Below are 15,904 nucleotides of genomic sequence, written 5' to 3'. Positions count from 1 at the left end.
TCGCCCGCAGCGCTGCTGCGGGGATCCGATCATTCATAACGCCGCACGAGATGACCGATAATACTGATCTGTTCTATGTCCTATACATAGAACAGATCAGTATTAGCAATCATGGTATTGCTATGAATAGTCCCCTATGGGGACTATTCAAGTGTAAAAAAAAATGTAAAAAAATGTAAAAGTAAAAGTAAAAAAAAAGTGAAAAATCCCCTCCCCCAATAAAAAAGTAAAACGTCCGTTTTTTCCTATTTTACCCCCAAAAAGCGTAAAAAACATTTTTTATAGACATATTTGGTATCGCCGCGTGCGTAAATGTCCGAACTATTAAAATAAAATGTTAATGATCCCGTACGGTGAACGGCGTGAACAAAAAAAATTTTAAAAAGTCCAAAATTCCTACTTTTTTAATACATTTTATTAAAAAAAAAATTATAAAAAATGTATTAAAAGTTTTTTATATACAAATGTGGTATCAAAAAAAAGTACAGATCATGGCGCAAAAAATGAGCCCCCATACCGCCGCTTATACTGAAAAATAAAAAAGTTATAGGTCATCAAAATAAAGGGATTATAAACGTACTAATTTGGTTAAAAAGTTTGTGATTTTTTTTAAGCGCAACAATAACATAAAAGTATATAATAATGGGTATCATTTTAATCGTATTGACCCTCAGAATAAAGAACACATGTCATTTTTACCATAAATTGTACGGCGTGAAAACAAAACCTTCCAAAATTAGCAAAATTGCGTTTTTCGTTTTAATTTCCCCACAAAAATAGTGTTTTTTGGTTGCGCCATACATTTTATGATATAATGAGTGATGTCATTACAAAGGACAACTGGTCACGCAAAAAATAAGCCCTCATACTAGTCTGTGGATGAAAATATAAAAGAGTTATGATTTTTAGAAGGCGAGGAGGAAAAAATGAAAACGTAAAAATTAAATTGTCTGAGTCCTTAAGGCCAAAATGGGCTGAGTCCTTAAGGGGTTAAGGTGAAAATGGGCGGGGTTAAGGATTTATGATGACATTGGAAAAAATTGTGATTATTAATTCTTCAAGAGATTTATGAAAGGGATAATAAACAGTGGGAAGTATAACTATTAATGAGCAGATCAGTAAGATTAAATAAAAATACACTTGTTGAACCAAAGATGCAATCAGATGCTGCTACTATGTATCATATAATATAAACTGTAAACAAAGACAAAGGTACATTACAACCCCTAAATACTGAAATATATAGATCATGGTGGACTGCTGGAGGCAAGGGATTTTCTATACCACTGCTAATAAGAGCAAAATTTAAGAATATATCATCCTCAGGAATATGATTCCATTAAAAGGGTACACCAATGGAAAGAAAATGTTTTCAAATCAGCTGCTACCAGAAAGTTAAACAGATTTGTAATTTAATTCTTGAGTAGGAGCAAATCCCCATAGCAAACCTCTCCTGGACAGTTCCAGATATGATGTTCAATATTCATTATCTATGGCTACTGAAGAATAAGACAGTCGTCTTGAAACGCGTATAGCCTTGGTCTTATACCCATTACCTACGGCAACCACCTTATACTACTTATAAAGCCCACCTCGACTTTTGCAACGCTGCAGATCCCTTATTCTGGGACCTTTGTGGATCGCACGCACGATCCTCTCTCCCTAGGACACGAGGACGCCAGGGTCAGCGATCACCTCATCATCCACGATACTCCACTTGTGGCCGGACATTATCCCGTGCCAACCTGTCTCTGCCGGACCCATCCAATCCACTTTACTGGGATCACCATCGATCACAAAGGCCGGCCACCACGCCGTGCCAGCACCGAGAGAAACCCTCACCGCGAGACTGCTACTCCTGAGGATGCCGGCTGCACTTCGCCAGTAAATGATACCACGCAAATCGGCATACAGGTACTACCTAATATTATCAAACCTACATTATCTGAATATCGCTCCCTGAACTGCTCCATTATATCATTTCATGAACTGCATTAGCGTACCACTTTATTTCTGAACTATATTACCGGACCATTTTATTTTTGGACATTTCCAAGTTTTTTTTGCCTTATTTTAGGTGGTTGCTTTATAAATGACTTTTTAATATTACATCTATTTTAATATCAATATCTTATTAACATCTGGTGCAAGGGCCCTGCCCGGTTGTAAATTATTATCTTGTGAATAAATGTTATATTGTATTATTTTACTGCATTATCCTTGATTCAGGTCTTTTATTATCATTATATTATTTATTTACTTTCATTTGCTACCATTATTTATTCAGTATCTATTTTATGACATTTAACTTATTGATTTTACATTTATTTGGTTCCACATCACCTTTTTCTCGCTCATTTTATCTCCTTTTTATCTCTTTATTTCACTATCCTTGAGGAATGGTTTTATATAATTTATTATAAATACCCATTCACTTTACTAAGTCTTTTTGGGATTTAGACCATTCCAGTTAACCTCGGAATAGTATACCCCAGTGAGCAACACATACCATTTTCCTTCTCCAGTTCCAGATATGGACAAAGGTGTTTGTAGAGAGCACTGTGGTCAGACAGAAAATAAATCTGTTAAACTTTCTGGCACCAGTTGATTTGAAAACCTTTTTTTTTTAACTGGAGTACCCCTTTAACGACTCAGGGTTTTTTAATTTTTTCACTTTCGTTTCTTCCTCCCCACCTTATAAAAATCATAGCTTTCAGTTTTCCACTGTTTTTGTGACACATATTTTGCTTTAATCTAACACCAACAACAGAAGCATCAGCAACAGGGATGTATGAAACATTGCAAAAGTTTATTCATTGAAGATTAGATAAAATATTCATCATAGCAAATAAAAAGCACAGTGTACACAGCTGGAAGAGAAGGCAGGAACATACAATAAATATATATAGAATATATATATAAATAGAACACCTGTATCCAGGAATAGCCACGCCCCCTGACGAAGCGCATTGGCGTGAAACGTGCGTTGGGGTAGGTGCAGGTAACTACATGGCTCTGTTGTGGTAATATATGCTTGTCCCTCTCTCTGACTACTGTTGCACTTGTACTCAGTTAATTTAGCTATACTGCATTGTCTGTATTCCTTCATTGAGTCACTTGCTTATGCAACGTTTGTCAGTTTTCTTTATATTCAATACCTTTCACTTGAGCCTATATGTTCCTGCCTTCTCTTCCAGCTGTGTACACTGTGCTTTTTATTTGCTATGATGAATATTTTATCTAATCTTCAATAAATAAACTTTTCCAATGTTTCATACATCCCTGTTGCTGATGCTTTTGTTGTTGGTGTTAGATTTTCCCAACATACTCTTTGTTACATTACCTTATAGGTGATATAACATATTTTGCTTTGTAATGTAATCAGTCATTTTACCACATAATATATGGGAAAACAAAAAAAAAATTATTTGTGGGGCAAAATTGGAAAAAAAAAACAATGCCATTTTGTAATTTTTTGGGGCTTCCACTTCTACCCAGATCGCTTTTCGGTAACAATCAAACCTTATCTTTATTCGGTAAGTCCAAATGTTTAAAATGATGTCCAACTTATATAGGTTTGATTTAGTTTTACTTCTGTTAAAAATTATAATTTTTTGAACGAAAATTAGTACATTTAAAAATGTCGTCTTCTTTTTTATGTTTCCATATTCTGTATTTCAGGGCTAATTTTTTGCACCGAAAACTGAAGTTTTTATCTTTACACTTTTTATATTTTGTTGGGACATTTTGACCGCTTTTTATGTATTTTTTAAGGGTATACAAAGGGACCAAAAATACACATTTTTGGACTTTGGTACATTTTATGTATGCACCATGAACTGTATGGTTTAATTAATGTTATATATATTTTTATAGCTCGGACATTTACGCACGCAGCGATACCACATATGTTTATTTTTTTGTTTTTTTTATGGGAAAAGGGTGGTGATTCAAACTTTTATTAGGGAAGGGATTAATTCACATTTATTAACTTTTTGTTTTTTAAAAACTTATTTTACTCTCTTTTTTAGTCCCCATAGAGGACTATTACATGGAATCCTTGGATTGCATACACTGTTCAGTGCTATCAGTGTTATCGGTGCTCTGCTGCTCCAGCCTGCCAGGTAAGGCAGGTAAGGGCCCTTCTGTCATCCTCTCTGTGGTCCCGATCAGCTGGTGGGACTGTTTTTTATTTTTTATTTTAGACACCGTGATCAACTTTGTGATGTCTGACATTAGCCATGGGTCTCGGGACCATTCCGCTATGACAAGAGGTCAGCTCCTGAGCCAGCTTCATAAAAGGGGAGTGAGCGCAGGGCGTATATGAACGCCCTGTGCCTTTAAGGGGTTAAGTCTGGAGACTTAAAGGGGTACTCCGGTGGAAAACAATTTTTTTTCAAATCAACTGGCTCCAGGAAGTTAAAGAGTTTTATAATTATAAATTACTTATATTTAAAACTCTTCATCCCTTCAGTACTTATCAGCTGCTTTATGCTCCACAGGAAGTTATTTTCTTTTTGAATGAATTTTCTGTCTGACCACAGTGCTCTCTGTTGACACCTCTGTCCATGTCCGGAACTGTCCAGAGCAGAAGAGGATTGCTATGGGGATTTGCTCCTGCTCTGTACAGTTCCTGAGACAGACAGAGTTGTCAGCAGAGAGCACTGTGGCAGACAGAAAATAAGTATAAAAAGAAAATAACTTCCTGTGGAGCATACAGCAGCTCATAAGTACTGGAAGGATTAAGATTTTTTAATAGAAGTAATTTACAAATCTGTTTAACTTTCTGGCGCAAGTTGATTTGAAATTTTTTTTCCATTGGAGTACCCCTTTAAACCCCAGAATAGGAAATATGCTGCCAGCTGGAAGGGTAATGGACAGTAAGGTTACTTGTACTAACTTACAGGTAGATTCGTACAGCTGTTCCAAAGATATACCGCGTTTCTCCGAAAATAGGACCGAGGCTTATTTTCAGGGTAGGGCTTATTTGTTTACAGTATGGTATGCACATTGAACAACATGGCGGTTCCACGGTATTTACACCCCCCCCCCATTATCAACATGTGATGGGCGCATCTCTGCCCCCCAACGTCCCTCCCCCACCAGTTTATCAGCCCAGCGCTGCACCCCACATCAGGGGACTAATCATTTGTCACCCACGAGCGCAGCTTCTCCCCCCCTCCCACCCCTGCCAAATAATTATCAGCCACTGCGCTGTATCTATTCCTGTGCCCGGGCTGCAAATATTAAAAAACAAACTTTAACTTACCTTTGTCGTCCGTTCCCCGTTTCTAAGGCACCGGCCTCATGGTCCCTCCGCTGTTCTTGTTGCTTCTTGGTGTTGGGACGTCACAGAGCCTTCAGCTTATCACCGGCCACAGCGATGTCCCGCACCGGCCGGCTTCTTATATCACAGTGGGCTCAGCCTATCATCGGCCGAGGCGGGACATCACTGCGGCCGGTGATAGGCTGAAGGCTCTGTGATGTTTCCATCCCCAGGACCACAGCGAGAACAGCGGAGGACAGGCAGGCCGGTTCCTTAGCAATGGGGGAACGGAGGACGAAGGTAAGTTAAAGTTTGTTTTTTAATATTTGCAACCCGGGCATTGTCTAGGTCAGTTGTCTTAAACCTGCGGATCTCCAGATGTTGCAAACATTTGCAACATCTGGAGGTCCGCAGGTTGGAGACCACTGGTCTAGGTCTTATTTTCGGGGTAGGGCTTATATTGCAGCCCACCCCGATAATCCAGCTAGTGCCTATTTTCGGAGTAGGTACTATTTTCGGGGAAACACGGTACACTGCTCAAAAATATAAAGGGAACGCTAAGAGAACACATCCTAGATCTGAATGAATGAACTAATCGTATGAAATACTTTCGTCTTTACAGAGTTGAATGTGCTGACAACAAAATCACACAAAAATAATCAATGAAAATCAAATTTATCAACCCCTGGAGGTCTGGATATGGAGTCCCACTCACAATCAAAGTGGAAAATCACACTACAGGCTGATCCAACTTTGATGTTATGTCCTTTAAACAAGTCAAAATGAGGCTCAGTAGTGTGCGTGGCCTCCTCGTGCCTGTATGACCTCCCTATAATGCCAGGGCATGCTCCTGAAGAGGTGGTGGATGGTCTCCCAGACCAGGACTAAAGCATCCCCCAACTCCTGGACAGTCTGTGGTGCAACGTGGCATTGGTGGATTGAGCGAGACATGATGTCCCAGATGTGCTCAATCGGATTCAGGTCTGAGGAACGGGTGGGCCAGTGCATAGCATCAAAGCCTTCCTCTTGCAGGAACTGCTGACACACTCCAGTCACATGAGGTCTAGCAATGTCTTGCATTAGGAGAAGCCCAGGGCCAACTGCACCAGCATATGGTCTCTAAGGGGTCTGATGATCTCATCTCATTACCTAATTGCAGTCAGGCTAGCTCTGGCAAGCACATGGAGGGCTGTGCGGCCCCCAAAGAAATGCCACCCCCACACCATTACTGACCCACCGCCAAACCATCATGCTGGAGGATGTTGCAGGCAGCAGAACATTCTCCACAGCGTCTCCAGACTCTGTCACGTCTGTCATATGTGCTCAGTGTGAACCTGCTTTCATCTGTGAAGTACACAAGGTGCCAGTGGTGAATTTGCAAAGTCTCTGGCAAATGCCAAATGTCCTGCACGGTGTTGGGCTGTTAGCACAACCCCCACCTGTGGACGTTGGGCCCTCATACCACCCTCATGGAGTATGTTTCTGACCATTTGAGTGGACACATGCATATCTGTGGCCGGCTGGAGGTCATTTTGCAGGGCTCTGGCAGTGCTCCCCCTGCTATTCCTTGCACCAAGGCGGAAGTAGCGGTCCTGCTGCTGGGAATTTGCCTTCCTACATCATGGATGAGCTGCACTACCTGAGCCACTTGTGTGGGTTGTGGACTCTGTCTCATGCTACCACCAGAGTAAAAGCACTGCCAGCATTCAAAAGGGACCAAAACATCAGCCAGGAAGCATAGGAACTAAGAAGTGGTCTGTGGTCACCACCTGCAGAACCACTCCATTATTGGTGGTGTCTTGACAATTGCCAATAATTTTCACTTGTTGTCTGTTCCATTTGCACAACAGCATGTGAAATTGATAGTCAGTCATTGTTGCTTCCCGAGTAGACAGTGTGATTTCACAGAAGTGTGATTGCCTTGGAGTTACATTGTGTTGTTTAAGTGTTCCCTTTATTTTTTTGAGCAGTGTATGTCATGACTGATTGGGGTTGGACAGGGAAAAGTGAGCCCTAAGCTTTCTCTAATAGCCACTCTCCCTGCCTACTTGCCCATTCGCCCTAAACGGTGGATCGACAACTTGGAGCCATTCCCTCCCTGCACTAAAGCGCAGTAGGCGTAAAACAAATAATAGTATACATAGTCGGTCACAGGCCAGAAACAGAACGGGAAAACTACCAAAGAACCAGATACACAAGAAAGAGTATAAACTCACAAACAGGGCAGGATGCGGTGTACTGTTCATAAACCGGAATCCAGATGAACGGCAAACATGAATCAATGAACCAGACAAGGTTTAGAATGAGTAAAAAGTAGAAACCTGGAAATGCAGGGGATCAACAGAAGAACTGAATGCTAAACACTAAACTGATCAGGAACATAGGACACAGTTCACACTGGACACAAAACACAAACATAAACAGATTAAGTTCAGAGGACACAGATCAGTGAGTAAGCACAGACCAATGGTAAAGCACAGAGGAAACACTAGATAAGTGATCATGAACTATATGATCAGTGCATGTACAAAAATCTCCAAAGATCAGAAATCATGAACTCTCTACACTCCCCACTCCATACATGGAGGGACATTAATACTAAAGCCAAATAGACTACTAGCCAGCGGGGCACACTCCCCCATGTGATCAGAATACTAGCCTAGTAGGAAACAGAAACATAATACACAGAACACTGGAATGAGAAACAGATGAGTCTAAACAGAGTCCACAACAAGACTCACAGTGTGAACACAGACTTAGATAACAAGGTTAAAGCAGAACGGACATACATAATCCTAAAAACTGACAATTGTACTACAGACTAAAATCTACAATAGGGAAGACTATTAAACATGGTTCAAAATTTAGAAATATCATAATATAAATACAAGGTGCATGTTCAAGCAGACATGATCAGAATTGCCAAATAGCTAAGATGCATAATACAACACTGTCAGATTAGATCAATCACCAGCAACCAGAGTGCAGCAGAGTTTAGGTTTAAATAGCCACACCAGAGTTGCAATTGGCTCAATGCAATAACTATTCCCCAGCCAGGGAGAATAGCAAACTGCTCAGACAAAAACTAGAGTCTGAACAGACCCCAAGACAGAAGAACACAAAAACAATTAAACGGACATTACAATATATATATATATATATATATATATATATATATATATATATATATATTAATAATATAGTAATTTCTTCTTAACTGCAATAGAGGCAGGCTGCTGCTGTATGTGCAATACTTTCTCCCACCTGCTCTGGGGATAACCGCACCCCCTTTGGCTCATAACTCTGCCCTCTTCATAAATATTCATCCCTCTTCCTTGCATGTCCATGAAGTGGGCAGGGTTATTGCTGGAGTTTCAAAGACAAGGCATTGTACATATAGCAGCAGCTGCACCGATTTTCACCCGTTAAGCATTAGAAACTCATTTGAAAATTGGTATTACTTCTCATTATATCAAGAATAATCTCTATGTGCTGAATGTAAAATACCCCTTAGATTCAGATTCTTTTTTTTTTTTTTTTACTAATAGTAATGGTTTGGGCTTTTTTTTTGTGTTGAGAATGGCTGTAAACTATTTTAAGTAAATATTAGGTTTCAGTAAATTATGAGGAAAAAATAATCCTTCTTCCTTGTCACAAAAGTGTTGATTATCTTTGGTCATCCTCTAGGATATTTTACCTAATGTTCCTAAAATTTTTTGGCTTAAACATTCAATGATAATTTTAATAATATTATTATTGTTATATGTGTAAAAGTAACTGGTCGTATGCTTTCACTTATCTTATTGTATGTCACTTCACAATTAAGTCTGGAGTACAACTAACAGACAGCAGATGTATATTTAAAAGCACTTTAATTTCCTAACAGTGAAAAACACATTTACTCTTTGCTTCTGGCTTGGCGGTAGAAATTATATGAAATACACGCCTGGCATACACAAGATATTTGTTATTTTAAGAAGCATATTGTTGTACAGAGGTTTTAGCCAGGAAAACAAGGGATTGAGTGAACTTGCTTCTGTGTCCTGTGTGGTTTTGTAGCTGCTTTGTTGTTCACAAGGAAAAACTAAATTGTTCAGTCGTACAATCTACAAGTGAGATATCATGAGATTGACTTTAACTAAGAAAAAGCAACGTTTCATTCTGCCATTATTAAAATTCCATTATCTTTTTCTATGTGATCACTGCAGATGAGAACATCTTATGGCAATTTTAAGATGTTTTTAAACAGTTTAGCAAAGAGTAAAAAATCACTGTATCCATTTTCCAAGTGACAGATGACCACTCTCTAGGCACTCCTGTAATCTGGTGAAACCTACAGGACTCTAGTGCGTGATCCCATTTCCCTTAGGACATGTAGAGAGGAACCATGGCCATAGTAACTGTAACGCTAAAGGCGTCTGATCCTGAATGTCAACCTTAGACCAAAAACAACTAATCAAAACTCCCCTTTACTCTGAGGAGCTTGAGTCAACTTGAGTCTTAGGTTGAATTTACAGAGCACTAAAGTGGAGTAATAAAACTGGTCAGGAGGCTGCAAACTCTCAATGGAGTCCTTGGAGGGACTAACATGGTCAACTAGCCAGGTCAGTCACAGGAGGGCTTGCAGGGACAGAATAAACGGGCAGGAGAATTAAAGGGGTTTGCAACTTTCTTTTACTTTTAAAGAAGCATATGCCCACTTTATAAAAACATTTCCATGGAATATGAGATAGATCTTACCTCTGAGATCCCCATGTGTTCTCCAGAAGGAGGCCCGGCTTTCACCTCTGCATGCACAGGTCCCCCGCTTCACCCCAGCACACTCTGGCCCCCACCTTCGGAGACATGCTCTTTAAAAGCATGACATGCTCAGCTATTGATCGGTTGAGACAGGACCTCATATCAGCCAGTGATTGGCTCGGCAGGCTGTCACTTCTTTTCCGTGCCAGTGTGTCCTTGAAGGTGGGGACCAGAGCATAATGTGAAGTAGGGGCGGACCTGTGTATGCAGAGGTAAAAGAAAGCTGGGCCTTGTTCAGGAGATAACAGGGAGGTCCTAGAGGTCGGACCATCTGCAATCAGACACTTATCCTCTACATTTTTATGAAGTGGATAAATCCTATAATATATGTTTCTTTAAAAGTGAAATAAAGTTTTAATTCTCCTGCCTGTTGATTGTGAAGTTTGAAGTGGATAACTTGCCTGGTTCTGTAGGTTTCTCTTTTTAACTCTGCCTTGTTGACAGCTGCAAGTCTTGGTTCCTGTCCAACGGCTCTGCTTAAAGAGTACCTATCATCAACTAAACTGTCCCTAATCCTGCCTCCCCATCTTCCCCTGACTCTCACTGACTCTATCCGTGTCTTAATTTGTACCCAAAACCACCTATAAATACCTTTTATTCATCCCTTGTGGCTGCTAAAATTCCTGCCGTGAGCTAGGGAGAAAGGGGGGGGGGGGTGCACTTCCGCCCTTCTTCCTCTTCACACAGATATATATATATATATATTAGACATGTGCAATTCGGTTCGGCACGAATGTCTAAATTACCGAATTTTACCGTTTTCGTGCATTCGGACCGATCCGAATGCACGAAAACATATTTTGAACATTCCCGAATAGCCACGATAATACGAATAGCAAAGTAACGAATACATTCTGTAAATAACGAATGTATTCGTTATCCGTAAATGAACGTGAAGAATTCATTCTGATAACAAAGATAATAAAAAGAATACAGATAGTTAGATTTTTCAGATACATTCGGTATTCGGGTACATTCGGTAAATCTTTTTAGTCTTTTTTTGGACTTTAGCGATCCTAAAAAATTATGGAGATACCTTTTTTATTAAAATTTCGTAGGGTATCATAAAAAAATCATAATAAAAAAGATACAGTGGTGATGGAAAAAATTGTATCTAATGAAATGTATCATTTTTATTATGAAATGTTTATTCATTTTTAAACAGGGATCAATTTATGTGAGAGGGAAAAGCACTAAAAATGTAGCCGACAATAATAAAAATGTAGTGTGTGCATGTTTTTCACTTTTTTTTAAAAACATTTTTTAGGTAGTAATACTACTCCCAGCATGGAACACACTCTTCCATGATGGGAGTAGTAGTTACCTGTACTAATTGACAGATTGCAGGGGTCCCTTGCGATCCTCTTGTATAATGTATAGATGCGCCGGCTGCTCTTCTATGGTCCCCTGCACTCACGTATATATACACATATTCATATTTCCCGCAGAGCTGTGATTGGCCAGATGGTTCCAGCCAATCACAGCTCTCTGTGAGAAATAGGAATATGTGTATATATACGGCCGTGCAGGGGACCATAGGAGAGCGGCCGCCACATTCATACATTATACTGGAGGATCGCAACGGGCGTCAGGAGTGATACCCAAAGTGATCTTCCCTTTACTACAAGTACTACCACTCCCAACATGGAGTACACTCTGCTCCATGCTGGGAACTGTAGTACCTGTATTAATAGACAGATCGCAGCGGGTGTCAGAGGTTACACTGGCTGCCATATGTCTATTAATGCAGGTACTACAGCTCCCAGCATGGAGCAGAGTGTGCTCCATGTTGGGAGTATTAGTACCTGCAGTAAGGGACAGATCCCAGGGATGTCACTCCTCCTGACACCGCTGCGATTGTCCTTATGTGAATGTCGGGATCAGCTGTTCTCAGGGCTACAGAGCCGGGAGAACAGCTGACGCTGAGCCGTATGGTGTATATCGTATATCTACTGCCCAGCAAGAACCTACAGTTAGCCTGCAATGTATATACAGTATACACATTGCTGGCTCACTTAACCCCTTGCTGAGCTGTGCGCTATGCGCAAGCCCAGCAAGGGAAGAGTTAACTTACACTGCTGGACAGTGTAGGTTAACCCTTTGGGCGGTATACACTATATACAGCTATCTATAGATAGCTGTATACAGTGTATACAGAAGACAAAGTCCAGCTTACTTCCCTCGAGTCCCGGGCCGGGTTCGTGTAGCTCCGCCCCCTAGCGATGACGTCATTGGGGGCGGAGCTACAGAAGGGAACAAGGCTAGTTAATCTTAAGCTCTGTTCACATTGTACGTTTTGTATAATGTGAACAGACCCTTCTGGCAGTGTCTACCCAGACAGGGAGACTCCAGCTGTTGCTAAACTACAACTCCCAGCATGCCCAGACAGCCAAAGGCTGTCTGGGCATGCTGGGAGTTGTAGTTTTGCACCAATTGGTGGCTCCCTGTTTGGGTAGACATTGCATCATGGGTGCTCTCCCCAGCGGACAGCGGCAAAAATGTCATAACCAATTTTTTGTGTTTTTTTCTTCTCGTTTCAGATCCGTGTATGCAGAGGATTACTGCGGATTCCATGGATTATGGCGGATTATTTATTTTTTTCCTTTAATAAAATGGTTAACGAGGGCTGTGGGGGAGTGTTTTTTTAAATAAAATAATTTTTCCAATGTGTTGTGTTTTTTTTTTTTTTTATTGAATTTTCAGGGTTAGTAGTGGAAGCTGTTTTATTGACGGAATCCATTACTAGGCCAGGGCTTAGTGCTAGCCCCAAAAACAGCTAGCGCAAACCCCCAATGATTACCCCGGTACCAACAGGCCCGGAGCGTCAAAATGGCGCTCCTGGGCCTAGGCGGTAACAGGCTGGCGTTTTTTAGGCTGGGGAGGGCCAGTCCTCGCCCACCCTGGTAACGTCAGGCTGTTGCTGTTTGGTTGGTATTGTGCTGAGAATGAAAATACGGGAAACCCTATGCGTTTATTTATTTATTTTTTTAATAAAAAAAAAAAGGATCGCTAAATCGCTAAAGTCCAAAAAAAGACTAAAAAGATTTACCGAATGTACCGAATACCGAATGTATCCGAAAAAAAACAACCCGAATACCCGAATACCGAATGTATCCGAAAAATCTAAACCGAAAATATTGCCGAACCGAAATTTTTTTCCAAAACGAAAAAACGAAACGAAATTAAACGAAAATTTTTCTAGTGCACCAGTCTAATATATATATATATATATATATATATATATATATATGTATATATATATACACATATATATATATATACTGTGTGTATGTATATATATATATATATATATATATGTATATATAAAATGCCCATTACCTTGCTGCTCCCTGCTGAAGACCTTGATGAGACTCAGGAGAGGCAGACCTGATTCTCTTCAGTGCAGCTGTGAGTAAGACCTCGATCATACTTAGGAGAGGCAGACCCGATCCTCTTCTGTGCAGCCGTGCACTACACTGACATTTGGCCAGCCCGCGCCGGCTCTCCTTGCAAGGGAGAGCAGCCTGATGACGCAGCTTGCAAGGTCAGGAGCGCCCGTGCTGCGATCACAGCGCTTGCTCCCGCCTATCTGATTGACAGGCGGGGAGCTGCGCTGTGCTCTTCAGTGTCCGGCTGCACTTAGATTTCGTAGTTATAAAGTAAAGTTATAAAATTCATTTTTGTTAATCACATGTAAATAGAAAGTTGTTTCTAATACATTGATTAACAAAATATAAAAAGTTTTTTTGGTGATAGGTACTCTTTAATAATAGAGATGAGCGAATTGAACTTGACGAACCCGAATTCGTTCCGAATTTCATGAAAAATTCGATTTGCAACGAATACAAATATCGCCGCAATTCTATCACACGAATAGCTTAATTAAACTCCATTTTACAGCGTTCCAGGCTATTGTAGAGCTAAGATGGCGGATCCACATGTGAGTACATGGGGCAGGGGATTATGGGAGGGCGGGAAACAGCGGCGGGAATTAAGGTAGACGGGCTGACTCTGAACCACATGTGAGATGCAGCCTATCAGTGTTCACTGACCCCTGTGATGTCACAGCCCCTATATAATCGGCGGCCATCTTGCCTCTCTTCATTTCATCTATGCACTCAGATGGAGAGGACGGGACTGTGTGTGTGTGAATAGCTCATACCACAGCATTACACTGCAACTGCTAGTCACATCAGCATTAGGGAAAGGCAGGAGTGCAGAGTGCTGTGCTGTTACACTGAGAAGGATAATTGATTGCTAAACCTCCTATTCACGTTATTGAGCATTGCAGCAGAGAGGGGCAGATAGCTGTTCTGCCTCATACAGATCAACAAGCTGCCTGAACTTTCTGAAGCATCTTATCTTCTCATTTTTCAGCTCTATTGAGTATTTTTTTTGCTCCACAAATCTTCTGCTGCTCAGAATTGTGTGACAGAGTGCAATTTAGGGTTTAATCCCTGGATTTTTTATTTTTTTTGGTTGTGCTGCACTGTTGGGTCCTGCTGCTGTTCAGAAATAAGTCATATTAGTGTCGACTTTAGTGCCTTTTTACAATTTTTCACCTGTTACTCTGTCTCTGTGCTAAATTCAGTGTTATACTACACGTTATACATCTGCCGGTGTATTAAAGAAATGTTTTTTTTCCTGAGTACAAATACGCTTTTTCAGTGGCCTTATCATTGTAAAGGGCCTAAATACAAGCAGATAGCGTACCATATACTACCTTTTTTTCTGTCTCTGTGCTAAATTCAGTGTTATACCACACGTTATACACCTGTCGGTGTATTAAAGAATTTTTTTTTTTCCTGAGTAAAAAGACGCTTAACAGTGGCCTTATCATTGCAAAGGGCCTAAATACAAGTAAATAGCGCACCATATACTACCTTTTTTTCTGTCTCTGTGCTAAATTAAGTGTTATACCACACGTTATACACCTGCCAGTGTATTAAAAAAATTAATTTTTTCCTGAGTAAAAATACGCTTAACAGTGGCCTTATCATTGCAAAGGGCCTACATACAAGCAAATAGCGTACCATATACCACCTTTTCTTCTGTCTCTGTGCTAAATTCAGTGTTATACCACACGTTATACACCTGCCAGTGTATTAAAAAAATACATTTTTTCCTGAGTAAAAATACGCTTAACAGTGGCCTTATCATTGCAAAGGGCCTAAATACAAGCAAATAGCATACCATATACCACCTTTTTTTCTGTCTCTGTGCTAAATTCAGTGTTATACCACACGTTATACACCTGTCGGTGTATTAAAGAAAAAAAAGGTTTTCCTGCGTAAAAATACGCTTAACAATGGCCTTATCATTGCAAAGGGCCTACATACAAGCAAATAGCGTACCATATACCACCTTTTTTTCTGTCTCTGTGCTAAATTAAGTGTTATACCACACGTTATACACCTGCCGGTGTATTAAAGAATAAAAAAAAGGTTTTCCTGAGTGCTAATACGCTTTTTCAGTGGCCTTATCATTGCAAAGGGCCTACATACAAGCAAATAGCGTACTATTTAGTACCTGTATTTCTGTTTTATACCACATGTTAAACACCTGCAGTGTATTAAAGAAAAAATAGTTTTCCTGCGTAAAAATACGCTTTTTCAGTGGCCTTATCATTGCAAAGGGCCTAAATTCAAGCAAATAGTGTACCATATACCACCTGTTATTCTGTCTCTGTGCTAAATTAACCCCTTAAGGACCAAGGACGTACAGGTACGTCCTTGGTCCTGCTCCGGTGATATAACGCGGGGTTACACGGTAACCCCGCATCATATCACGGCGGGTCCGGCATCATAGTGAAGCCGGGACCTGCCGCTAATAGCGCCG

This window comes from Hyla sarda, chromosome 3 (assembly GCF_029499605.1).
Source record: "Hyla sarda isolate aHylSar1 chromosome 3, aHylSar1.hap1, whole genome shotgun sequence".
Lineage (NCBI taxonomy): Eukaryota > Metazoa > Chordata > Amphibia > Anura > Hylidae > Hyla > Hyla sarda.
Note: the sequence above shows the minus strand (reverse complement) of the source record.